The sequence below is a fragment of the Amia ocellicauda genome, chromosome 9 (assembly GCF_036373705.1).
Source record: "Amia ocellicauda isolate fAmiCal2 chromosome 9, fAmiCal2.hap1, whole genome shotgun sequence".
Classification (NCBI taxonomy): domain Eukaryota; kingdom Metazoa; phylum Chordata; class Actinopteri; order Amiiformes; family Amiidae; genus Amia; species Amia ocellicauda.
Genome location: NC_089858.1, coordinates 15,525,132 through 15,550,698, shown reverse-complemented (window position 1 = coordinate 15,550,698; position 25,567 = coordinate 15,525,132). Strand labels below are relative to the sequence as shown.

Below are 25,567 nucleotides of genomic sequence, written 5' to 3'. Positions count from 1 at the left end.
TATGCCTGTATCCGCTTCACTTCTCCCTGTGACTGCAAGTGCTTTTGAATCGGCTTGACATTAGCATATCTTATTTGCCTTCCAGCCTCTGGGTGCTAGGTGAATATGTGACCGTACTCTCAGGATAACTCCTGCCATGGGGTTTTACTGCTCTACTGTTGTAAAACGAATCACTCTACAGGGCTGGGATGTGGCGCTTGCTATGGTTTCTAAAATGTTGTATACTGAACAGCAGTTTACCTTTTAAAGAAGTGAAAACACCCTTGGTGCAGATGGCTTGTTTCGAGCAGCTCTGGGATGGAGGGGATCCCTGCGGCCTGGCAGAGATCACAGTGACAGGGATGCCCCGCAGATAACTCCCAGCTAGCCACTTCCTCCACACAGATAACCCTCTATCCGAGTGACAAGAGATTTTAACAGTTACCATTACACAGATAAACTCTCTGACTGAGGGGTGTTGTTTTTGCATCCCAGCTCCCCTCCCCACCCCTCTCGTTCAGGTTTCCTCACATTTTCCAGTTTCCTAATGTTCTGCCTAGGTAAACAGAACGCCTTGAGGATTTGATGAGGCCTGCGTACAAATGGGTTTGACCTTTGTGTGCTGCGAACAGCTTAATCAGGCTCTGGAGCCAGGCCTGAAGTACACACAGTCTCATCTTGGCTAAAATATGCTAGGGCTCTTTAGCAGGCTTAGTGGCAGATAAGACGCAGGCCGCAGCGAACAAGCCGAAACCACCTGGAGGGAATCTCTGGGCAACATGGCTGCCCCACGAGGGGGGACGTCCCAAGAGTTTTAAATAAACTAAAAACCTAAAGCTCCCCCTTCCACCCAGCAACAAATCAGAATGTCTCGACTAGATGATCCCTGTAAGCAGACAGTTACCACACACTTCTCCCTGCCCCGCTGATGCTCCTGGCCCCGCCTACCGCAGTGTGAGGTGCCTGCCGGGCCAGAGCTGGTCCAGGCGCTGAAAGCTAGAAGCCATCAAACCTCCTCTACAACTCTGTGTGTACTTCATAGTATGGTGGGGGGGGCTCAGATGGACCAGGACAGGAAAGAATTAGTCCTTGTCTTAACACTAAGGCAGTAGTTTATTGATTAGATGGCAGATATTATTCATTATACCCCCCTTAAACTTTCGCACAGATAACATGTTTTTTTTTTTAATCTCACTGTTCTTTGGGAATCTCAGAGCAGATTACCTTGTTTAAAACACTGTGTGTTGCCTGTGGAGTAGCTGTCAGCAGACAGAATGTAATGTAACATGCACACATACATACACACACACAGGTCAGCTTTTCATGATACAAAGCTTTTGGAATATATTCAAAAATTCATAATTAACTTTAAGACCCAGTAGCTTTTAAAAAATATATTTTGTCATTATTATTAAATTGGTCATTATTGGGTGTGTAACGCAGTTCAGCCAAGCAGATTAGGGATTGCTGCAGTCTGTGCTTCTTTTCTCAGGTCTCCTAATCGTTAATGAAGATTTATCATTTTCTGCTGGTTTCAGTTTAGTCCCCCTTATTTCCTGATCTTATCCTGTCAAGAGGGGTCTGTCTAATAATACATTTCTACAAGTGAAATAAAAATAAAAGTATTATCTATGCTAGCCATGTTCCTGATAATTGTTTTCTTACCAAAAAGAGAGGGAGGTATCTCTGACTGTGTGTGTGTAAGTATGTTTGTGTATGTGTGTGCTCCTCAAATCAGTATATACTGTAGGTATAGCTGACATGTCCTAAGTAATCAAATTGATTAAGTTCTTTGTTTCCGTTTGCAAAAAAATATGTTAAATAATCCAACTGCACATAAATCCAGCATTTTCACTGCCGTTAGCTGTCTGTTAGCTTTCAAAGGCTGCAGAGCCCATTCTGAGACCATCAAGAGAAAAGAAGTCTTTAAATTCTGACTCTTGGGTCTTCACAGTGACTTATCGCGCTCGCCGTCACCCGGCCTGACTGCAGGCAGCTGTTCACTTATTCACTTCCTCTCATTGAGGCTTTTCCTTTCTTTCTTCCTCCTGCCCCTCCCTCCCTCGTTTTTCTAATTGCACGTTTACCTTGCTTTCAAGCCAGCCACAATCTGGGCTCCCAGATTTACAGCCTCCTAACCATTGTAGCCCCAGATAAATCTTGGCTCTCCAAACATGTTGCGGTATCATTTGCATCTCGGCCGTAGTGATTTAATACAGCGTGACATCGCAGTGCAATGTACTGCAATTTTTAAAATTAATACCGGGCAGCCGCCTACTCCTTTCCGAGCACTCGCGCCCCCTGGGATCCTGGCTGGACCGGCCTTAGGATTTGAATTAATTTAATTCCACAGCGTAATGATCGGCAATACTTTCTCTAACGTCCTGAGGGAGGCAGGGTGGGATGTGGTGGTGGAGGTGGTGGCTGTGGGGTTTCCGGTGTTAAAAAGCGAATTTAGTGAAAGATGAGGTTTATTTTCAGCCAGCCCTTTGCACCTGATGGACAGGTTTTCAAACCTGCTGAAGAGCCACTCAGAGAGTGACCCTGCTGTGACCTCAGAGAGGCATAGGTCACGCCTGGGCCAATAAAGTATGTGCATTATCACAGCCAGTGAGCAAACACTAAAGGGAACAGCTGTGAATTTTGTACTGCTCCTGCAAACTGCTGTAGGCTTTGTAAGGTCATTATATGATAATGAAAATTATTACCAAATTACATGGGGTTTTAGTACATGAGAGCAGTAGGGAGGGGAGTCAGGGTAAGGCCCTGTGTATTGGGTTTGATAAATGGACTGTGAAGGTGCCCATCTGGCACTCTGCTGCTTTCCTTTTTCTTTCTTTTTCTTTTTCTTCCTTTCTTTCTTTTATTTTCTCCCCCTCTATGTGAAAGCCACACTTGCATCTCCACAGTTGTGAGGGCTGTGGAGCTGTAATGTGCAGCGAGAGGAGATTAACAATTTACCGACCGAACATCCATGGCTGGTGTCGTATTGGAAAGCAAGCAAGAAAGAAAAAGAAAAAACAAAAAGAGAAGAAAAAGAAAGCAGAAAGGGACAGCAGTGGGTGCAGAGACCACCCTCCGGTCCGATCCAGCAGCCTCGTCTTTTCACCATGTCCCCAGGGGCCCACGGGAGGGCAGAGGTGGGCAGAGAGGCAGCCACTGGATAGATGAAGCAATAGGGTGGATTGGCCACTGACTTAGATAACTGTGTCTGTGGTGCAGGATTGCAAGGAATAAAGAGTGGGGGGGATACATGTGTGTCTACAAGTTCCAACCAGTAATGTACATTTATTTATTCATGTATCTATCGATCTATGTATTAATTTATGGTGAAGAACTGCATTTCTTTCCCTGTGTGCCTGTCAACAAGGTCACTGTCTTACTCTTACGCTACTGTGCTATAGTTCAACTCTCATACCCAAAAGAACAAAGTCTGATAAGAACCAGTTTTTACCAGCAATTTGAGCTTGATACATCATACAAGCCCCCCTAATATGAAATATTATGTATACCTTAATTTTTCCCTGTTCAACCATATATGGTTGTTCCTAACAAGCTGTCAGGAAGAAACTTCCACTCATCAGACAGACATGTGGGCCCTGCTATCTCTCTCTCCTGTCTGGTCTGCATAAAAGTGCCTTTTCTAAGACTGTTCTTGAGATTGTCACTTGTACCTCTTCCGTGTATCTGCTGTTTATTGCCTTGACCAAGACCGTTCCCCGCATCTGTCCTGGGATGCTTTCCTGGACTAAGTGAGAACATCTCAATCAGGGACCTGAAAAGCCTTTTCAAGTAAGGGACATTTAAAGCTCTCCAGTGAGCTGCCCCTGCTGCCCGGTAGTTGTGTAGAGGTCTGAGCTTTGGTCATCCATGTGGACTTCATTGATGCAGCACTGTCTACACATGCTTCCACTTAGGCTTAATTTAAGAAAAATGTACCATAGCTACACTGTATGCAATTAGATTGAATTATTTTCCATTGTGCCAAAACAAAAAAACAGATGTCCACCAAATATCGGAAAAGGACAGGGGACAAGACCCTATCTTGCCCAGTACAGTTCTCTCGCTCACACTGTATGTAGTAGAACTCTTCACTGAGCCCTTTGCACTTTCAATGGCACACAGCAGAGAAATCAGTGTTGAGTGTAGATTTCAGATTTCTTATTTTTTTGGCCACATAGGAGACCTATACTGAAGTGTCAGCACAAAGTAGTCTTCTCTCTCCCACTGTGATTGGGAGTGTGCAAGGGTTTCTTCTCTTCCTGCCTGTACTCCAGAATAAAGACGTCAGACCCACAGCTGCCCTCATTGCTCAGCTGCCCAGGAAGACCTTTGACCCCAGGCCGTTCAGTCGCTGCCAGATCCCTTTTGTTCCCGGCAATCGCTTCCCCCGGCCTCCTCTCTTCACCTGTGCGGCCCCCATTGGAGAGGAAAAGCTTTGGCACCAATTAAAGGGCGGATCAATAGGAGCTGGACTCCCAGCAACAGTTGTTTGTGTGGGAGCTTGATTAAATGTGCTGGACGCGCCAACCACCAGTTGTCTCCCTCTGCTCCTTCAAGAGCTCCCCCGCCTCCACACTGCCCCCTCTACAAAGAGACGTGGCCTTTGTGTCTGAGTGACAGCACCCTCCACCCTTTGGGTGCTACAGAACAATGGCATGCTCTCACAGATGGGAGTGTGAAAGAGGGTGCCCGTCCACCCATAACCCTGCACACTGGCCCCAGCCTGATGGCTCTCCAGTTAAACGTCAGCAACAATGGCGATGAAGACGGCCTGCTTTCTCCCTGTCACTGTCCCACTGTGCACAGCATTGTCCTACAAAGTGCTTTAATGCCCCTGCCTAAGTGTTCTCGGATAACACCAGGAAACCTCCCGTGTGTGTCAGCATGAAGAGTCCCCTATGGGCTGACTTGGTGCTACCCACTTTTAATCAAGCACTAATCTATTTAGGACTAAGCAGTGAGGGGTAATGGTGCTACAGTGTGCAGTGAAGACATGTAGCCCATACAGAAGCATGCAGAATTTGTATATGTATATATAGATCTGTTTCAAAGTTATAATTATAGTGTATATATAAGCAAATTAGTGTTATAAAGCATATATCTGTTGCCAACTTGAGAACTCTCTAACTCAACACCTGATGCGAGACATGATTGCAATCTCCTGCAGCCCTAACGACTTATTTACACTAAACTTGTCTCTGCTGTTGTTGAGGAAGCAAGGGCTCCCGACTGTAGTGCAGTGTAACACATCACTTAATAGTGTTTATTTATGTATTCTCACTGGAGAGAATGGATTAATTAGCCTGTCCTGTCAGGGCAGAGCATGATGTTTGAATTTGCCAGGTAAGAACATTTAATAGTTTTACTTGGCGTCCCATTTTGGTGGGTGTTTGTGAGCAGTAAATCTGAGAGGTTCTATTTGGCTGAGGGGTGCCACTGGGCCCTCACCTGAGCCGGGTGAGTTCTCATTAAAGGGATCCAGCCGATGTCTTTATTCTGAAAAAATATTTGAATTTCACTTGATTGCTGGCTTCCCTGAACAGCTCAAAGTGAGTGTGGTGTTACGGGAAGGGCCCTGTCTTATAACGTATGGAATTGAATTGTGGCTTTGTGTTCTTCAACAGAGCATACAGCCGAATGTGCCATGGGGTTGGTGTTTTAATCTACAAAGAGACCAATTGTTTTTTTTTTTTGTACGTTTGTTTGTTTATTACTAGAAAGCTATGAATAATGCACTCTGCCCCCCTCTAAGGTATATGTTACTTCTTACCCCGTTGTTGGTGTGAAGTAATGTAGGAATAGTTTAGTCTTGTCAGCATAGCGGGGGGAATAAAAATCTCCACAGAGAAAATGTAGTTTCCCGATTTGCACTGAACTGCCCTAGTTTCTTCTCCAGACACCTTGTACAGACAGGGGAATTAAGATTAAATACAGTTCTGTGGTTATCACTTCATATCCTGTGCTGTAACTCGAACTGAAATATCCCTGTGCACGGTTCACGTTCTTAAGCCTGGTTGCCATGGCTCAGAAGAAACTTAAATAAACTTTGTTTTACTGGAAGTTATGATTCTGTGCTTAGGTTTCCATTAGGAAGTTATGTATAGCCTCTGAATAAAAAGATCCGCGTATCACATCAGCTCATTTTAATCACTTGTAAAAGTGAATGAAAACAGTAATTTTATAATTAAGCTTTTAGCTGGTTGTCGTTATTATACAGCGTATAGAGGGAAGAATGTAATTAAGATTCCGCAGACACGAAAAGCCACATGTTGAAGAGACATGCGCCTATTGAGTATAGTTTTTAATATGGAAACATTGTTACAAAATGTGCAAATCCAACCAACAAGGCTAGGCCAAGAGGGATTTCACTGGATGTGAAACCAGTAATTATTCGTAAAGGACATAGTAATAGGATAGGAATCATAAAGCGTGTGTGAAAACATCTGTAGGAGTAATCGTGCCGTGTCTAGGACCCATGTGGATCTCCACTGTCCCTCCCTGGCATCTCCCTCTGTATCCTTTCAAACTCCCAGAGAGACAAATAATTAAGTATAATGAAGGGTCCTTATATATATGATGTGAAAGTGTAAGGGGAGTCCAGCACTGCCGGGACTCTCATGCGTGGTTTAAGGAACACGTAGATGAGGATGTGGGGAAATAAGTTTCGATTTATTTCGTGCGCTACTGCTCAAAACAGAAGAGATGTGGGAAAAGGTAAACAAAACTCTTTGTTGAGCCTAAACGCACATGAAACAGATCCCTAACTTCACAAATAACAATAATAATAACAAACAAGACAACCCGCAACCAGTCCATTCCGAAATCCGCAATCAAACCATATATCCAAAAACACAATTATTCAAAACCAATTCTTCTCTTTCTCTTTCTCTCTCTCTCTCACACACTATATGTTTATTGATCCCGAGCCATGTCATTTACTGCCTTTGATGGCCAAAATGTTGCAGACCTTGGATTGGTCTGTCTCCATCACGAGCCGAGAGCAACTCGCAGCCTTTCCTAATTGGGCCAGTAACTAATTAAGAAAGTCATTACGGTGCTGAGGAAATGGGGTGGTTTTATTAATTGGACCCAGAGCCATCGCTCAAGATGGAAGAAACACACTGGTGTGAAACCCTCATTTTCTATAGCTGTAAAACACTCACACGGGACCTGACGCACTGCTCCAGAGCCCAGCATGGAGAAGACAGAACCATAGAGGGCATGGGTGCTGTGGTGTGTTTTATTTTTCATTAGGAATGGGAGACCTAATAAGTGATTTTCTGTTGGCTTAAATAATGTTTATGTGGGGTTAAGAGCAGCTTGAGGAGAGGAGAAGGAATTAAATGAGCACAGGGTGGGTGTGTGTGTGTCATGTGGGGGTGGGGGCAGTGGTGGGTAGGCCTGCCTTTCTCTCCTCACTCTACCTCTCCCTTCCTTCTCTCCTCTCCTCTCCTCTCCTTGTGTAGTAGTGCAGAGTGAGCAGTTCCAAGAGAGGGGGTGGTTTAGAGGGTGGTGGGTGCGGGGGGGCGGGTTTATCTGTAATTAACACTCCGATGCCTTGACTTTTACTGAAGTGACGTGCGCAGTAATGATATTGTTAGCTTCCCCTTAATTTCCCCCAGTATCACCATCAATTACGCCATGTGTTCCTATCCAGTTGGCGCTACCCCCTTCACTATTGTTAATTATAACCTACAAGACTGTTACAGTTAATTTTATGGCAAGCATATTGTCTCTTCAAGGCTCCCGAGCAGGTCATAAATTATCCTGAAGGTGAAATGTAACTTGGGGAAATAGTTATGAAAATTTCATCCATCTCGGTTAGGAGCCGCAGCTGCTCCTGTCATCGGCCACATTGTGAAGGAATTACAGAGGGTCAGACCTGGGGGGCCGGGCAGGGCCTGTCACTGCACAGGACGCCTCTTCTGGCCCTGTCAAGGCCCCCCCCGCCGTGTGCTCCCCCGTGGCCCCTCTGTGAGGCAGACAGGCACGCGGGCGGTCCCAAAGCTGTCTCTCTTCATTACTTTACAAAAACTTGGTGCAGGCAGGCAGGTAGCGAGACCTTTTCCTCTTCCTACTGTCATCAAGTGTGAGGTATCTGTGTGAGTCTGTGTGTCTCTTTCTGTCTCTCTCTCTCTCTCACACACACACAAAGACAGAGACAAAGACGGGGAGGCGGTTTTGCTGTGTGAGAGAGTGCAGGTTTTTTCTGATGTGAAATGCAGTTTCTTCAAGGGTGTGATGGTACCTTTGCCAAATATGTGTATTTATTGTTAGTACTGCATCTTGTAAGAGGCTTGCAAGTGTTCAGTATTCTGTATTAAGCACTCCATTCAGGCTGTGCAATTAGAAAGAGCTCTTTGTGTCATTGTTCTCCAGGTCAGTTTGCAGATCCTACAGAAACCTGAATTCTATTGCTAGGAAACCTAAAGCACCCAGGTCCCTGCCAGTTACTTCCTGTTTGTATGTAGCATTGTGTATCAGTATTGTAGCTGTATAGTCCAACATCGTAGATTTCACTGCAGAAATGCATATGTTCAAAGGGGTAAGCAATTCGGCAGTGACTAGTGTCTTACTCAAAGGAAGATCTGTTTTAATAGGTCAGTTCTGGTCAGTGGTTGTATTCAATAGGCCTACTTAACATAAATGGTGGCCAGATTCTGCTTTTCCCAAAGACACCTTAAAGGGAAGAATTAGATCATGTTGAAGCCGCATTCAGATTGTTGTAAACCCTAAATTTGTTGTGGGCTGGCATACGTTAGGGGTGTTATTTGAATTTAGGACAGGGAAGGTTTAAACAAAAAAGCCTTTATAATTGCCAGCGATCTCTACTGGGCATGGACCAGGAGGAAGCAAAGGCCTAAGTGTTGCCCTGACAGCTTGCTTACGACAACAATTTATTCACACGACGCACGTGGGGGGTGCCGTTAGGAAATGGATGTTCTGTTGGCTTGGCCGTGGTGTGGAATGTGGAGAGCCTGGTGTTAAAACCCTAGTATCCCGACACAGTTCATTTTTCAACGGTGCAAACTCCAGCTCCCTCTGTAATGAGCCCCCCCCCCCCACACACACACACACACACACACTCTCCACCAGCTGTAGTGAAGCTGCATTAGGGGTCAGTGGGCACAGGTGCCACACACCTTGGCACTGCCTCAGCCCCCCCTCCTCCGCCCCCATCCCCCCTTTAACAGCTGTGCTGGTCTTCTGCAGTGATGCATCACAGAGTCGGCGCTATATATTACCCTGCCCCCACGGGATTGGCACCCACAGCTGTGAGGGTACAGGGCCCTGTGCTCCTGCCACACAGAGTCTGCGCTGTTCTCTCTGCCTTCGCAACCCATCAAGTCAATCAGCCAATCAATCAGTATCTTGCATCTTGAAATGTAATTTCCTCGTAGCTATCAGCAGGCAGCAAGACAGTCCAAACTTTTCTGCTCTGTTCTTTTCTTTTGTCTTATTTTTTAATGGTTTCTTAACCCCCCCCCCCCCACACACACACACACACACACACACACACTTCCCAATGGTGTTATCTGTTTGAAGAGTTTCCCTCAAAATCCCCCTGCAATCAGTGGAGCCAAGGTGTAGCCAGCAGAGATTAAACTCCGGAGAAAACAAGACTTTTCCACCCTGGTAATTTGGAGTCATCCACCTCGGCTTCAGACTTTCTGCCAAGACCACTGGGCCTGATCCCAGTCCTGGGGGAGGCCTGGGGAAACATTGACTATATTGTAGGTTGAGTCTTTTTATTTTTTGGAGGGGCTGGGGGTTAATTTAAGTGATAAAGTTATTGGCTAACATACATAGTTTTATTTCAAAATGAAGAAGGAATGGACAGAAAAAGGTGCACGAGAGAGAAGGAGAAGAATAGCCATAGCATCCATCCAGTACAGTACAGTACGGTAATGACAGGACAGCAAGTAGGCATGTGCAACATTAGGACAGTAACATAAATGAATAACAGCTTACACAGCTCTCTAATGCTTATTTATTTCAGCGGAAACCTCTGGTAAGAAGCTCGCTTTATGTAACAGCCATCTTCACTCCTCTGATATCCAGCAGATATGAATGCGAGGACAGACAAATCTCATCATGACCTTTTTCCGTCTGGGTCTCTGTCTCAGGGAAAGCTGTCTTCTCTTTAGGCTTGAGCGTCCTGGCATCTCTGACAGACGTGTAAACAGATGCAGCCGTTGTTCCTAATGACAGGTGATTATAAGTGGCACGGGTGCCAAGGTAATTAAACCTTCGTCTGACAGCAACATTTGGTGCTGTGGTATTCCAGCATTAGAATAATTGTTGCAGCACATTTTCACCTGCTAGGCTGCGGCTCCGAACATCATTAATTTTGTGCAGGAACACGCCGCCTGGAGATGTAAACTGGCAGACGCTTGGCTTTCCCGTAATAAACCGTCGTCCTAAGCAGGGGACACCTCTGTCCGGCTCAGAGCAGGCCTGGGTACGGTCCAGAGTTGGCACGCACACAAAATGTAGGCACATACTCGCTCACTTGCACACACATTCACATGCACGTATTCACTCTCACACAAACACACATACCCACACGTGCTCACTCACACACACGCATGCACACACTCATTCTCGTTTACAGAGGGGAGGATGATACGGCATTACTACTGTTGTCAGTCAGTGCAGGGTAGTCATGTACTTAGTTGATTATGGCTAATTATTTGCTTAAGCCTGTTTTTTGTTTTGTTTTTTGTTTCTTTGTACCCCCTCCCCCTTTCCCATCATCAGCTGTGTGCTGGCAAGCAGGTTGTTGTACTTGACACTGGGGAGGGGGAAAAGGCTGCCATTATTTGCTACTCTGCAGAGTAGATGGTTACCTATCACTTCCAGTAATTGCTACTCTGCAGTAGATGTTAGCTAGCCCATGTCCAGGCTGTAGTTACCTATAACTAACCCACACCCAAAAGTGGAGTTTGACATCTTTATTTGGGGAGGCAGGGATGGGGTTGTGCTTGTGCACTGATTGTACCGAACATCTTAGAAAAATAAATAAATAAACACATACATAAATAAATAATAATAAATTTGACAGGGGGTCAAAGTACAATTAAAATACCAGACAATTCAGTAAAATACTGGCCAGGCGGCAACAGTAGGCAGGGGGCTTAACAATATTTTAATCTCTTCTTGTATTTTTATATGCAATTTAACTTTTTATCCCCCAGTAGGCTTGCATGCCACCTAGACAGTAGAATGATGGGGGAAACACTGAATACTTAGTTTTAATACATGTAGGTCTATCTTCTAAATGTACAGCTTTTTACTATAGTTACGTTACAGCTTCTTATGTCTCCGTAGTGTTACGCATACATAAACATTGTCTTAACATACTGTTCTTACCTTAATGTAATGTAAATCTTGTTAAATTAATTAATAGTGTAATAGTTCTCTTCTATATTAGCGTTCACTCTCATGTATTACAATCGAATTTGAAAAATATGGAATGTTGCAGAATTTTGTGTCACTATATGAAAATACCGTGAAACCTGTTTAGACTGAGCGGTGGAAGCGCAGTTGGGTTCTGGTTAGCTTTGCCCCTCATATTAGGAATCGCAGGTCGATAAAATGTATTAATTTATTGTTAATCTTAATTGTAAACTACTGAAAATAAATTAATAAACATATCCAGCTTGCGGGGGCTTAGCCCCCTCAAACACCCCCCCTCTCACAAACTCCACCCATGACCACACCTATGCAGGAAACTGCTCTTCAAGAAAATATCGAGATGGAAATGTTGTGGTCAGGTAACACCTGGGGCCACATGACTGCCCAGGCCATCGGTCCATGTTCTTTTGTCCTAACCAGGACTGTAGCCCCACAAGGAACTGAAAGAGGTGCTAGCTACGGAGACGTGCACTGGAGATATGGCTCAGGGCCCTAGACAGTCATCGCCTCCCAGCCTAGCTGTGAGATCAGATCAAGTGCTTCGTCACGGATTCAGAGCTGTATGTCAGGAGTGATGTACAGATGTGTACATGCACACACCTTACACTGCATGGAAGCAGTGTTATCTGGAATATCACCCCCCCAGCCCAAGAAAAGACAATTGTAAAAAGTAGTTGAGGTATAACGTTCTCTTACAGATTTGTGTGATTGCCCATTTCTGAATGCCAGGTGTGGGTTATCCAGGTGTAGATAAAGCTGGCATAATACCTGCTGGGGGAGCTGAAGTACCGGGCACAGGTAAGAGCACTGCCCTTGGCACAGCCTGCACTGGAGGGTTAAAGGTCACAAGAAAGACTCCTACACTTTAGGCTGCAGTCTCAACTCCTCGGCAGGCCTCCCTCACTCTATTCAAAGACGTGCCCAGATAGGTGCAGATGTCTGCAGTGTTTGCGGGCTGAGCTAGACCCCAGCTACCCCTGAGCACAGCTATGAATTTCAGTGAAGTTGAAAATGTACATTGGGGTGGAAAATGTGTTATAGATGATTACATTTCACATTTAGAACTCTAATTTTGAGCCAAAAATGCAATATAGAAACGTGAAGCAGACTATAACCAACTGCCTCTGGAACAGCATCTCTATGTGTGTCTCACACTCTTCTCAGGACAGATACTAAACATGACAAACTATGTGTCCCCCAGGCAGAGTCAGGGGCCTGTGAGAGGAGATCACCTTCAGCACGGTCTGCTGCCCAGTCCAGACGGGCCCTAACCCTGATTCAGACCCTTAGCTCAGAGACATACTGTTTTTTTTCCTCTTTTAAAGCACTCAATTAAGAAAAGAAAGAGTAATTGGGTTTCCCTTGTCCTGAGGAATGCACCCAGAGGGTGTTCTTCTCAAGAGGGAAATGTGATAGGATGAGTAAAGTACAGAGAGAGACCCTTCTCAGGCAAGAATGGCTGAGGGACACAGTGCCCAGAAATCAATACAACAATGGAGAGCAGTCCTAAACCCCGCCCTTCTTACATCTCTCCCCAGCAACGTGCGCCAAGGTCGTTGAGGGGAGATGTTTGTCTAAGGAGGAGTACCCTCTCTCCTCCTCCCTCTCTTCCCCATCTCTCCCCGTTGCTCTGCTTTAGGCTGATGCTCAGTATCAAATGCCGTTTAACACTTGTTTCTAGTCCAGTGCTTGCAGCCTGCAGATAAAGTTATACTGATCTACCTAATTAAACTGTCGCTGTTGGATGCCCTCACTTGACTGCCTCCACGAAACTATTTAACCAACAAGCATTCCTGCTCATGAGAGCCAGCAGCTCTCTGTCTCCTGTGACAGTCTGGAGGAGTATTAGGTTTACTCGTCAGCCCAGGCACCGCTTCCGAGATGTCAGCTGATTATGGCTCTCCTACAAAGCAATATTGTCTGCTGCTGATCAGCGCGGTCAGCCAATGGCATAAGCTGGCTCACTTTTGTCAAGGTAAAGATGATTCGGATATGCTGCCGCCACAGGCAGAAAAGGCACTAATCCTATGGCACGTCGACCTCGGGGGCCCGCCCTGAACCAGCCTCATGCATCTTAAGGGAGTTCAAGTCCTCATGTGGGCCTGGAATTTCTCCACCTGTGGAATTGGTGGCCATTGGCACAGGCCCTTGAGATCGCAGTGTAACGCAGCAGTTGAACCCCCAGATAAGATGCGTAGCAGGAACTGGTTTATTGTTAAGTGGGGTGGTGAGGGGAAAAAGTTAGTGCACTAAGCTCTTAAGCCATTTTAATAGGTGCAGCATGAGGGGGAAGACATTTTTAAACATGACCACCAGCCCGCCGTAATTCTAGCTTGGAGTGCTGGCTCAGTTTAGTGTGTGCCAGGGAACAGATCAATGGAGTGAAGGACTTTGATCACTTTAATTAGAGGCCAATGCCACCAGATAATTCAGCGCGAGCATTGCCTCATTATGTGGTTTAGAAACTTGATTAAAATGTACAGTGTACTGAGAGCTGGCTTGCCTATGGGTAATATTTGTCTTATCTGTATTTTCTACCAGCAATGTTACAATAATTAAAGGCTGTATTTGCTTACATTCTTTTTATCGCTTGATATTTATCTACAGTTTTGCATAGAGGCTTTTTCTCATTAGCAAAGTGATTCATTGCGTCTGATAGCAGTCTGTTACGGAACTGAAGGAGCCAATGTTTATGTAAAAAGAAAAGTAATTTACACTTAGCTCATATTTTGGAAATTTCCATATTAATTGGCCTTTTTTCCTCAACCCCCCCCTTCTTCCCTTAACTGAAAGCAGTCTGAGAATGCAGCGTATTCTGCAGGTTTTAACACCTCTTCAGATGAGCTTTAGGCAACAATATTGTATAGAAAAGGCCTATTAAATGCTTTTATGAGATTGTAAATTAAAAAGCTTATGTGTTTTTTTTCAGTATCTAATGGCAGATCTTACCTCTGTGGTCTGTGTGTTCCTGTCTATACACACAAGCTGTGTCTATTCTTGAAGCTGCTCTTCTTGAACTTGTGGGTTTATTGGCGTATTCTGTTTCGAATAACTTACTCACAAATATTGCAATACAGGCCTCCACATACAGGCTTTTGCATGAATACACAACAAAATCTATGCACTATATACATAGTCATACAGCATTTGTATTAATTTTTTGCCTTAAAATGTGTCTGTGCATTATGCCTGAAGGATTAAGAAAAAAAAAAAACTCGACCAAAACAACTAAACACAGAAAATACCCGCTTGAAACAGCGTCTGTGTTGTAAGCGCACACGTCTTGCCCACGGCAGAGTTTAATGCGAGAGCACAGATGAGGTTCTCCTGTCTTATGAGGCTGCTGGCTATGGATTTCAGCGAACAGTACAGTAAATCCTAAATGGTTAAATGGAACGCGCTCTGCCAGTTGGTCTGGAAAACATATGATACCATTTGCAGTCACAGAATGTAGCATGCTGTTATTCTTTAATTATAATGGCCTTAGCAGTATGGGACTTGGTTGGCCTTTGCTAACAATGTTTAATCTACTGAGCTTTAGTTGAGAGCAACCCATCCTTGAGAAACAGCAGAGCCTGGCGCAGGGCACTTAGCAGCCACACACACCCTGCTCTGGCAGATGCACTGGGTTTATGTGGCGGCTGGGGAAAGGCTCCTTTATTACAGCACTGCGCTATGGAGTGATCTCCCAGGGACTGCTGCTACCTGTCCTCTTCTCTTCACCGGCCCTGCATCCTGTCATCCCTGCATATCCTTTCTTTCCTTTGTTTTCTTTTTTTTAGTTTTTTTGTGGTGGTGGGGGGGTGGGGTTGGTGTGTGTGTATGCATTTTTGTTTTGTTTTGTCTGTCCCATTGTGCAGCTTCCATTCTGTTAAGTGGGGATTCTGCTTCGTGGAGCATATTGTGAGTAAAGGTGCGTCGTTTGCTGCCGGCTTTTTTGGCAAGAGTGCAGGAGTCAGCTGGGATATCATTAAGGCTGGGAGAGCCGGCTGCCAGCGCGGCAGGAAGGGCATGTTGGATGTTGTTGGGATTTGGTGTTGTCAGTTGGGCCAAGGCTGTGGACTCCAGACTCGGGACAAAGATGTTTCCTCTCCATTTATAATCCCCGACACCCTCAGCCCCTCAGGTCTTTGTGTTGTGCAGTCTCCCAATCGCTCCATGCCTGGGCTGCACGAGTACACTGACACATTAGCATATGTTACATGTATATTTCAGTAACGTTTTTAAAAGCGAGTGCGGATTTCCAAAGTGAATTATGCATGCATTACAGAGAGGCACTTGTGTTTCGTCCGCCCATGAAATCCCACAACTTTTTGTCGAAACTGTGGGTTCTACATTAGCTTCGCAAATAGAGCTAAATGGACTAAAGTACTGTTAATTTTTTAACACGTTCGCCCAGCCCAAGGAGCCGTCGTCTGACAGGTTTAACTGACATTTGAATAATTGGATTAATTTACTGCTGGGCAATGCTGAATGTCATGGCAGCATCTATGCTATATGTTTTTTGAATTAGGTGTAAGAGTTGAGTGACTGAATTATTTAAACCTCATGACTCCCAAAATGAAGCATAACAGTGCCTCCATTTCAGAGGGAGGAAATTGTTTACTGGTAAACACAGCCTTAACCAGGGCTCATACATTATAGAAAAGGCTTTTGAAATGTTCTGAAACAAAAATGTTGTAGTGGTGTAAGAATACAGATAAACATTTAATTAGCTTTCACAGACTTCCCCTTCCTTTCAGAGTGGTCTTAGATAGTCTGGAGCTTTTTTATTTTACTGCACAAGACGAGGAACAGCGACGACGACATTCTGATGATGTGTCTAGCAGCAGAGTACAAATCTGGAGCATGTTTTTGGACGGTGTCCAAAGCCATTGAAAATTGGGGGTATTGTCAGTAATCCCAACATGATTAAATATGTCATTGATGAGCTGTCCAGGCTTGCAGCAAGGTTGCCCGGCTCTCGGTTTATCCCCCAAAGGGTCAGGGGTCCCCAGGCTGGAGATTTCCTGTGTCTGGTTGCCAGCTGGGCCCTTAGCTGGGCATGTTTAACAGCCAGCAAAAATACCAGGTGCTTATGGTCTACCGTTACAGCATGCAGTCACATACAATTAGACTATCTTTTTTTTTTTTATTGTACCACTTATTATTATTAATAATACAAAAATAATATTATATTAATAGTACTAATAGGAGTAGCTGTAGCTTTAGATATAACCTTTGTTATTCTCTCTGTAAAATACAATATAGGCCAGTGTCTTGGTTTTCCAGTTTCTATGGTTGCTATGTTGAAATAAAGCTGTTAGAAGGGAAAGTTTATGTTTTAAATGTCTGTCAGCTATACAGCGTACTCGTTACACATTTATTAAGAGGTTTACATTTATTACATTGTTATAACAGTAAATACCATATCTGTGTAAAATTTTAAAGAGTCCATTCAATCTGTTATATAGAAATCTGTGTAGCATGCATGGCTGTCAGCCATGCTGAATTCAGACCAGATATCCCATTTCTTGATCAGTGATTATGATGGTGATTGATTGTTTAAACTGTTTAAAGTATTTATTGATTTGATTTTATAAGCAGATGCCAATTCCAAGGGTGACTTACAGTTTTCACGAGAAACATTATCAATGCATCACAAGTAAAGTAAATATAACCAAACCCAAAATATAATCATACATCCTAGTACACAAGGAGCTAACAAGTGCAAATGTCATAGTTAAGTCCCAGCTTCCTCAGTCATTCTGCACAAGATCAGGAAAGTGAAGCAAGTAACAGATTTAGCTTTCAACAGGGTAAGGGTTAAAGTGCACAATCAGTGGTAGGGTACAGTCTCGCTCATTGGAGATGCCTGTAGCTATCTGCCATTATTTACTCAGTTTGTAGGATTCACTAAAATGTAAAACTAGGATTATGGTTTGCCCTCTCTTTTTCTCTTTCTGTTCTCCCCCTCCCTCTCTCTTTTGCATTCTGTTTTTTGTAAAAAAAAAAAAAAAAAAAAAAAAGTCTTGAACATTGTATTTTCTGCTAAATATAGAAAATATTTTCAAAAGGCAATGTTTTGAAAGTTGTTTTAGCATGCAACCTTGAGGTAATTGTAACATTACAGTATTGTACCATCTGGCCTGAAGCCTGGCACGATCATTTATAGAGAAAATAGTAGCTTCTTTTAAGGAGAAAAGATGACAACATACTTTAATGATAAATAAGGACACTTATGTTGTTTTGATTTTTCTCTGTGACCTTACCCATTAAAGAAGATAGGGGATTTTGAAGGTTTTATTTATTTATTTATTTATTTATGTATGTATGTATGTATTACGAATCCTTTGCCAGTCTACAGGGGAATATTACTTCAGCATTGCTTTGCTTGTTGAGGCAGGGGAATATCGTTTTGTGTTCTGCTAGTATTTGTTGTAAACAGTCTCACCATTTCAATAAACTTTGAAAAACTGATGCATGAGTCGTGTCGCTGTTGTTGCTGGTTTTGGATTGTGACGTTCATCAAGAGAGGGGGATCTGAAAGATTGTATTGATCACCCTCCTTTGTCTCCCGCCTGACAGTGTCACTTGCCAAAATGAAAATCTCTGTAAAATGGCTTTTTTCCCCCCTCTCAAATCAGAGTAGAAAAACTATATAACCGAAACCAAGCAAAAACAAAAAGAAAACTGGAACAATAACAACAAAACTGTAAATAAGGTATTTCAACCTACTAAATGTAAGAACTCTCTAACTTGTTCTGCAGAACAGAGTCTGCTTCAGCGGTTTGATTCTTGATTTTTTTTTTTTTTTCTTTCTCTCTCATGTTTATTTGCTTGTTTGTTTTGAACAGAACTTTCAGTCCATTTTATTGCCTTTTCTTCGGATATTAATATTTGATGTTTGGAAAAAATATTTGTGGAAAATCGGACAAGTGCTATTTGCAGGACCTCCTGCTAAGTAAAGATTGGTGCACTGCCATCAGCAGAGAGACACGAATTTGCAGAATAAATCAATACAGCACCACAATGTTGGGAGATCCTCTTTCAAAGAGCAGCTCTGAATTTGTAAACCCCCGTTTTGATCTTTTTCATTTCATTCCAGCTGCACTTGTTATTATAGTTACTGTTGTTTGTATGTTATTTTAGCTTCTTTCTTAAGTAGCTATTTTGCAATTTAGATGAAAATACAATTAAAGCTACATCTGTTTGCAATGTCTGTAATGCCACGCAGATGTACACTTCTATTAAAGCCATATTCTCTCTCTGGCAGGTTGGCTTTCAAAAATGTAAATTTACAATATTGAGTTAGACAGATTTCTATGTTAAGATGTGTAAACCTTTGAGTAAATCGTTGGAAGAGAAATGGGTTAACCCCTTCTTTCATGTTTGAAAGGCATCGCACATGTGCTCGGAAGGAGATCTGAGGGAACGCACATGCACGGGACTTTAAAACATTTGTTTTCACTGATACCTTTCCCTCCTGTGGGTAAGCCTGCACAATGTCCTGGCTAACGCAGACATGGACTTACACAGCCCCTCAACCTGACCCTGCTGCCCATTACACATCTGTAGATGGAGAAAGGGACAGTGGGATAGACAGAGAGGGAGAGGGGTAGGGGTGAAAGCAGGGCAGTCCAGATTTCTTGAGGCGATCCCGAGTGTTAGAAGGAGTCGCACTGCGTCACTGCGACGCCAGGTGCTGAAACCTAGCATGGAGGTATGGTCTCCAATCTCCTCCCTCTCTATGGCTTTCAGTTAAGGAGTAACAGAGAGAGCGCTGCTTCACACTGCGTGGGCTGAGCTGTCTCAGTGGTCAGGAATGCCCAGGGAGAGGTGTAATAATTCAGGGGAGTTCAGGCATCTCCCAGTCCAGCCTGCCTCGGTCTCCCGGTAGGTGTCCGTACTTTCCTGTATGTTTTATGAAGCACCAGAAAAAGCCAACTTTCACTGACACGTGTCTTTAAAGGGAGTGCAGGGTGTGTGTGTGTGCTGTTTGCGGAGGCCTTGTTGGTTTGCCTATCCTCGTGCCATTCAGGTGTAATGTGTGTGCAGCCGCTCTCCACACTAATGCTGTGGCCATTAGTGGGGGCAGCTGTTAAACTGTTCCTTCATCTAGCTTTGCTCCACCCCTCTTGTCCGCAGAGCCAACAGCACCTCACACTCCCTCATTAGCTCTTTTCCATCTCCACAGTGTTATGACTGCCCTGTTTATGATTGTTTCAGGTGCCTTTTGCAACTATGTTTTTGTAAATGATGGGAAAAAATACTTTTTCAGCAAAAAGTAATGAAATGTGGGTGTCTCTGTAAGAGATGTGTGTGTAATACACGGGGGCCAGGGGTCCTGGTGGTAGGTGCTGCTGGTCCACAGACTCATCAGCTATTTGTACTGAAATGAATCTTTCTGCTTACATTTAAAAAAACGATCAAACAAAAACAACTTCTTTCAAAATAAAGGATCCAGGAATGTTATGAATCCCTGCAAAGTGCCAAACACACCAAACCTATGTATCAAAGAATCTAGTGTGTCAGCCACACCGTGGCTTGCTAATGGATTTGAATAAGGACCTGTAATAACGTTCAGTCAGCGAGCAGTATGTGAGTGTTCGACACACTGGCAGATTATATTTCGCCATCTTGGGATTGCCAGTGATTTATTGTGCAGCCCAGAGAGTGGATGGACCCAGGCTCACTTAAGCACTGGCTTTTTTTCTTCCCTCTTGTCTCCCAAGCATGCAAGTACAAACAGCTTTAACACAGTTCTTTACCTAGAAACAAGCCCCGGGCTCTGGCCAAACACTTCTAATATATGAAAATTGAGCTGCTTTGAACTTGGATGTTTTTGATAACTACTTGGTATGCTTCCTGAAGGATAACCTGTAGGCTTGGCTTTCCAAACCCTAATCCCTTTGATTAAGTGCCAGAGCAGATAGCTCTTATTGAATAACTCTGCCTCATAATTCGCCCTTCATTCAGGGGCTGAAAGCAAACTGCTCAAATCTCAGTAGGTAAATCCGCTGACTTAGTTAAGATAATCCAAATACTTATAAACTGCAGTTTTTTGTGTTTTTTCTCTCTCCTTTTTCTCTTCTCCTATTCCCTCCCTTTTTTGGGTTGAGATGGCCTTCGCTGTGTTTACATATCACTTACTGCACAAGCTGCAGACTGCGAGCATGCTCTGGCAACAGGGCTTGGACAGTGAAACCTGTGAGTGGATAGGAGATGAGAAGAGTGGAGGGGGGGCTGGCTGTGTGCTGGCAGTGCGGACAGCAAGATCCCCTGACATGGAGCCTGTGCCCTGGCAGCTGTAATTGGCTGCCAGGACCCTGTAGTCAATACTGTTGCAACACCAACCAAAACAGCAGCAGCAGGCATAGCTGTCCCCCACACACCGACCCACAGCAGACTGCATTTTAGATCACTGTTGGGATTAAAAATAAATACATAAATAAAAAAGAAATTAAACCTCTCAAGTGGAAAAGTTTTTCATTTTTGAATCCCCTGTTTTAACGCTAAACCATTATAGGCTTTAGGCGTCTTTTATCTGTGGCATTTTGGCCTTATCTTTTCATTCTGAAGAGTTCTGGGATGGGTTTCCACAGAGCCAAACCAAAACGATTGTTTTTGCCTGGAAATGCCTGTGTATAAACAGTAGATGTTGGCAATGTTGTAGTTTTTGTTTGGCTTTGTAAGAAAACCTCAAATTGTAGATAATCGTTGCGCCTTTTGCCTATTATAATCACCATTAAAGACGCACTGCTTGCTTTAATTTCGTCAGCAGCCAAAAATGCTTTGGTTTCCCCAGCAAAGACATTTTATTAAATATTTCAGATTGACCAGAGGAAAAGTATTGGGAAGATAAGCTCTTATCAGTATTGTTTATTATTTCGGTGGATGTTTCCTGAATTTGAAGGTGAAGATGGACTGTGATGCGTCTGCGTAGTTTTCTGCATTAACTGCACAGGTCTGTGTGCAGCACTTCTCATTGCAGAGTCTGTCCCACTATAATTAGCTAAAGGCCTTTTGATTTTTGTTATAGTTCGTTCTCTCTGCGCGCTCTAACCCAAACCAGTCCTGATCGAGAAATGGAAAAGCTCGAGTTACTTTCCTTCACGCTGATCAAATAGTGTATAAAAGATCACAGCTGTGATAAAATCATATTCCGCAATTGGTTTTGTTTGGAGAATTCAGCAACAACAACGACGAGCAGGAAAAAAAAAAAAAAAAAAACGGCACAAATAAAAGCTGAATGGTCTGATTGTAACTTTTTTTTTGTTTATAATTTCTAAATGCATCCATATTTAGATATAGTGGGACTAGCTTAGGGGTTTACCAGAGAGAGAGAGAGAGAGATAAAAAAAAGATGGTCTCAGATTATAATCAATTATAAATGTGAAGAAACCATTGAAGAGTCTAGACCTAAAATGATCTATGTAGATATGGTGCTAAGGAGAGAGCTGACCAATCCCAAGCATCTGTGCCGATGTCCTGAAACACAGATCCCACGCTGGCCTGCTCTTTCACAGGTTGCTCTTATACCAGCACAGCCCAGGACCTGTTTCCCAGACTCCTGCATAGTCCTTCACCTGGCAACAAACAACAGAGCCCAACAGTATCATAGATCAGTGTATCTGAATTACTTAAGTTCCTGAACTTACTGATACTCTGTGTGTGATGCAGGCAAAGGCTACTGCTGTAGTTTAGTCCCATTATCTTTTCTTTGTGGGTGTGTGTATGTGTATACAGTTTTTTTTTTTTTTTCTCCGAGGGTGGGGGGGCTGTGGGTGTCGTGGGTAAGCCTGTGTCATGCCCCTTCATGTCCGTCTTACTAAAGGCTCGCCCCTCGTCTCTCAGTGTGTGGAAAGCTTCGCTCCCAGCCCTCCTAAGAGCTTGTTCGGCAACTCCTCTTGATACCCGTGAATGGATTTTAGACGGATTTTAAAACCCAAATTCCTTCTTTTTGAGACCGGATTTGAAAACTGCTTTCCAACCACCGTAGCAGAAATCCACAAAGCGTGACCAGTGAGAAACTTCTGAAGGCTGTGCAGCGCTGTGTACTTGTGTAACCTCGCGCTGGGGAGCGGCCTTCACATCATGTTAATTAATGCATGGTAAACATCACAGTGTCCCATTATTAAAGTAGTTTAAATATGAATACACCTTAATTAAACACGTGCAGATAATTTTTTCTTCTTCCTACATCTGCTATGTACATTGTTTTAGTTTTCTAAATGTTTATTTTTCCCTTTCGTGTGTTTCTGACCATTGGGACATATTGAACTTGTGATTGTAATTTGGACATTTTGGGTCTGTGCTTGGCAATCGAGCAGCCCAATATGGATAGCTCCCCATGGTGCGTATTTCACCTGGAGTCCAAGGCTGCATTGCATTAACATCCTAAACCCCTTGCCCCACTACTTCAGTATGTGTTGCTCTCAGCGGGTTTACAGTGTTAACCTGGTCAGTCCTATTCTGCAGGTTTTGCAGCATTCGAGAACAATTTGAGAAAGGAATCGAACTGACTGCAGTAACTGACAAGAGACATGTGAGGGCAGCTGTCAACAAGATAGTAATTGCAGCTGTTCTTGCAGCAGACATCAGTATTTATATGCCTCCCATAAAACAGCCCTAACAAGAAAATTGTTGTTACAAATTACAACTTAAGACACAGGTGCTGTTTCACGCCCTTCTCTGGAAGGTTTATTTATGAATTGCTCATGAACCTTTCCAGGTAAGTTGGGTTGTGTGTTTGTCAGAGGAATGCCATCAGGGCCCTGGGGTTGTGCATAGGTGGGCTGAGCACTGATTGCTTGTCCCTCGAAGGAAAAACAAGAATCTCCAGGGAGGGGCAGCGCAAACTTTTATCATCACCGCCTTGACTTTCCGAAAGTGGCAGCAAAGAGTGCCGCACATCCCCATCTCCCCCCGCCCGAGCCATTTGGTTGCGGGATGTGTCAGGAAGAGTGTCTGCCACGGGCGCTGTGTGGTAATTATGGAGGATTAGCGATTAAAAAATAAACGAGCCTGTTTAAGATGTGTCCCATAATGCATGTCTTTGTTTCTCCCCCTGCGGATTCCGGCAGGTTAAAGCGGGAGGCCCTGCATGAGTAGCTGTTGTTGGCGTATACCAGACCGCCTTTCCTCCTTCAGTTTTTAGGGGAAAAAAACAAACGCTGATGATTCCACCCCCCCCCACTCACCCATCTATCTCTATCTTATATATATATATATATATTTTTTTTTAATGCAATATCCTAAATACCTACACATCTTTCTCCAGAAGAAGAATAAATTCCCGATGAGTGAGAAAGCAAAGACAAGGTTATCGTCTTACAGCATCGATGTGGAATGAAGGCATGGTGTGTGCAGGAGAACTTCGATACACTCAGGTACTGCGCTGAAGGTGATGGGTTTGCACGGTTCTGAGGAAAATTTAAACAAAGCAGATAAAAGGACAGTGCATCTCTGTTTATTTTCATTTACCGTTTATGATTTGTTATGCTCAAGTCAGACTTTTTTTTCTTCTTTTCTTTTAAGAATGTGCTACAGGCATTTTGTGTCGTCGTCCCTTCCACCCTCCCAGTTAGGGTAGGGTTTGTATTTGCAACATTGTTATTATAGGCAAATGGTTTCTCTGGTTTTGTAAACACAAGGCATTAGGAAAGGTTCAGGTTACAGCCACAGTACCTAATGAGAGGTTGAGCCAAGAAAGAAAAAAGAAAGACCAACTGTTTCAGTCTTTCATACTTAAATTAGAAAAATAAATAACACACAGTGACAGCGATTTGTTGTTTTATAATTGAAAATCATCTCCCTTAAAACTACACTCTAGCTTTGATGGTTCACTTGTAGCGTAATAGAGAGATAAATAAATAAATACTAAATAAAGCGTTTAAAGCTCATGATGTTTTTCATATTGCCCCTTAACATGGTGCTCTGAGGGATTGTAATCGGGAAGCCTTCGGCTCGCTCCAGTGGCAGTGGTTCTAGTCTGGCACCGGGTTTGCAGGGTTTCTGAGTGTTTCCCCGCAGCTTTTCTGACGGGCCCCTTTTCTGACCTCAGTACATCTTGGCATTCAGACCTGGTACTCCTTTGAGCGAGCCTGCCAGTTCTGTATACTATTCCTTATTGCGGGCTAATCGTGCAATTTCTCCACCAAAAGTCTAATTTACAACCTTATTTCAGTCTTGCCATTGCCAGTTTGGCAGTTCTGGTGTCATTCTCTCAAGTAACATTCCAGTATCTCTTCACCTTATCTGGACCTTTTCTGCAATGCACCAATTGTTAAGCACTTTGTTTCACACGACTATTTATAGGGATATATAGGCACAGTCTTTACTGAATAAAACATGAAAGGAGTTCTTACAAACCACTTGTTCGGTTGTCATACAGAGCAAGTAATTTGTGCATTGTTTAGTATTACTTTATCACTTCTCTTAGCTGTCAACAGGCGTACCCTGAAATATGCTGCACACATAAACCATCAGTCCTCATTACAAGAAATGTTTGCAATTACCAGGTCCTGTTCAGGCAGTCATGACAATATGCAAATAGACACAGCTGACAAGCCTGTGCATGCATGATATAAACACACCTTTAAGGCATTGGCGACAAGTCTGTAAGACAAAATAAAAATAAAAAATGAGAAGATAGAAATGTTCTTATTGATTTTGAACATGTTTTGGAGTGGCACACATTTTTCAAAATGCCCAAAAGTTTGTGCTTGTGAAGGCAGACCCGCCACCCTTCTCCTCACAGAATCAGACTGACATGGAAGAGCAGAGAACCATCAGGGAGTTTGGGCTCACAGAGAATACAATTATCATAAAGCCAGAGGCGTTTCACACAGGTGACGCTAAATAACTGGAGGCGACCAGGAGCGATTCAACAAGCTGTGGATAATTTGTTTGTGGTTATATGTCGGGGCACTTAATTGGCTCGTCTGGTGGAGATAAAAAAAAATCAATGCAGTCTGCTATTTTGGCATCTTGGAAATGGAAAAAAAAATAAAACGACTAATAATAAAGCATAAAATTAAGCCTTGATGGATCCCTCCTGTTGCCTAGCGGTGTCTTCTAAAGATTGATGTTCAACTTAAGTGAAGAAAAAGTTTCTAATTTGTACAGGTATGTTGGTGGATCACACTTGCAGCACTGACAGGTTCCCCACACAAGAATTCCTACA

General features: G+C 43.5%; 1 protein-coding gene across 2 annotated transcripts in view; it reads left to right on the top strand.

The window, feature by feature from the left end:
* Nucleotides 1-25,567, top strand: part of fto (FTO alpha-ketoglutarate dependent dioxygenase) — a 125,075-nt gene that overhangs the window by 58,702 nt on the left and 40,806 nt on the right. The window lies entirely within an intron of this gene.